Source organism: Carcharodon carcharias, chromosome 11 (assembly GCF_017639515.1).
Source record: "Carcharodon carcharias isolate sCarCar2 chromosome 11, sCarCar2.pri, whole genome shotgun sequence".
In the NCBI taxonomy this organism is placed as follows: Eukaryota; Metazoa; Chordata; class Chondrichthyes; order Lamniformes; family Lamnidae; genus Carcharodon; species Carcharodon carcharias.
In genome coordinates, this window is record NC_054477.1 from 34,217,102 (window position 1) to 34,219,809 (window position 2,708).

The window sequence follows — 2,708 nt, forward strand, 5'->3', positions numbered from 1 at the left end:
AAGAAACAGGTGTAAAACATAAACACCAGCACAGACTAGCTGGGCTGAATGGCCTGTTTCCCTGCTGTAAATGCTAAGAAATTCTGTGACTGCAGTATATACTGCCTGCAGGAGGCACTGCAGCAACTCATCAAGCTTGTTTGAAAAGCCTCTCGCTTCCCTGTGACATCTATCTAAAAGAACGACAACAGCAACAATGCTGTGAGAACACCATTACTTCCAAGTTTCTTTGCAAGCTGCACACCGTTCTTGATTTGAACCTATATCACCGTTCCTTCATCGTCACTGGGTCAAAGGCATGGAATTCAGTGCCTAACACCATTTTGGGAGCACTATCAAGGCAAGGACTTTAGCAGTTCAAGAAGACGGCCCACCATCATCTTCTCAGGGCAACTGTGATTGGTAATAAATGTGGCACCACCCAAGTGAAAACCAATAAACAAATCCATGTCAAAATTCGCTATTGCTATGTTCAGTTGGTCTTATACACTATGTCTTTGATACAAAAATATCTCATTATCTTTGAATTCTTCTATAAAGATAAAGAATCCAGTGGAGAAAAATATATTTTCAATTTCATTTCATTACATTGTATTTAGCATCTGGTGGTGAAGGTTAAGTTCTGGGAGCAAGATTACAAATAAGACTTCGAAAGAGAAGGAAGGTGGGACCAGAAAAGGTAGCACCGCAGAGCGCAGAAAATAAGTGTAACAATTTATCACATTAAAATCCGTTAAGGAGAAAAAAATTGAATTTAGCACACCCTCAGGACAACCCAAAATATTTCACTTACAATGACTAATTTTTGGGCCAGGATTTTCACCGGTGGGTGGGCCCAGAAGCAGTTACAAAGTTGACCACTGCCTGTGATTGAGCCCTGGCATGGATTTCACGCTGGCTGGCAATTAACAGCCGACCAGCGTGAAATGCATGCTGCAGCGCTGCTGGGGTGGGGACAGGAGGAGGGTGAGCACAGAAGTTTGCGAGTGCACGCAATGAAAGCTCCCTGAGGCACAGAGCTATCAAAACCCTTCATGATTTTAGACAACACTATCAAATCTCCCCTTAACCTTCTCTGCTCTAGGGAGAACAACTCCGCTTTCCCGAGTCCCTCTATGTAACTGAAGCCTTTCATTCCTGATACCCTTCTAGCAATTTCCCCATTGCACCCTTTATATGGCCTTGTCACCTGTCTTAAAGTGTGGTGCCCAGAATTGGGTGCATGCTGCAGCCAGGGATTAACCTATATTTTATAAAAGTGTAACATAACTTCCTTGTTCTTGTACTCTTTGCCTAAATTTATAAAGCCAAGGATTCCATAAGCCTTTTTTTTTAAACGGCCTTGCCCTGCAACCTTCATAGACAGCTTCAAAAGGTGTACATACACCCCAAGTTCTCTCTGTTCCTGTGCCCTCTTTAAAATTGTAGAATTTAATTTATATTGCCATACTTCATTCTTCCTTCCAAAATTAATGATTTCACACTTCTCAGCATTAAATTTCATCTGTCAGATGTCTGCCTATTTCACCAGTCTGTCTATGTCCTCCTAGAGTCTGTTGCTATCCTCCTCATTGTTTACTACATTTTTGAGCTTTGTGTCACCTGCAAGTGTTCAATTTGGGCTCAGTGTACCCAAGTCCAGGTCATTAATATATGCAATTGATATTAATAATAATTAATAATATATATATATATATATATATACAATGTATATATATCAAAAAGCTGTGATCCTAACAATGAACCCTAAGGAATTCCACTGCCCCCTTCCGTCCAATCTGAAAAATAACCGTTTACCCTATTCTCTGCTTCCTGTTCCCTTAGCCAATTATATATCCCCACAGCCACTGCCTCTTTAATACCATAAGTTTCAATTTTGCTAACAACTGTATTATTTTATCAAATGCCTTTGAAATTCCATGTACATAATATCACCTGTACTCCCCTCATCAACCCTCTCCATTCCTTCATCCAAAATTGCCAGATTTATATTGGCCTAACTAAAGGGAATTGAAAGATAGAAAGAAAACCATGTTTAAGATTGAATTCAAATTTGAACTATATCAGAAAAATCCAACAGAACATTTCCTTTACTTTTTCAGTATTCATCATAATTAAATTTAGTTCCTTAATATGAAAGGCCATTTCAAGTTAAAGGGGTTGCTCTTTATCTTCTTATCATTTATTTAAGTTAACAGAGTGATGCAATTAGCAGCAGTGCCACACTAGCCTGGCGACAAGAGATTTTACTTTTGGTCTCTTCAATGCACTTATATTATAGCATTGTGCACATCATCCATATTAAAAATGTATTTTGAGGGGACATTATTATCATAGTGGGCAGTTTTATTTTGTGGGTAGGCTCAGCAGAGCAAACAGCTCACTCTGAAAACCTAACTGTCATGTTGGCCCTCAACATATTTCTCAGCCCAGATACAATGAATGACCTGCTTCTGTAATGTCATTCATATACAGCCACTACTGTAAAACCTGATAAACTGTTGGAACAGTATCCGTTTAACAAAGTAACATGAACCAGTTGCATGCTACCAGGAGCATGTGATGTTAAAGCTATTCTCTAATTTCAAAGCCTCGCAAAATTATTTATTTTGAATAAATTTTCTCTTGTAGTTAGTGCCACAAGACCTGGTGGCCTGGTCCAGCTACTTTTGGAGACATCCCAACAGCAACAACTTGCATTTCTTTAG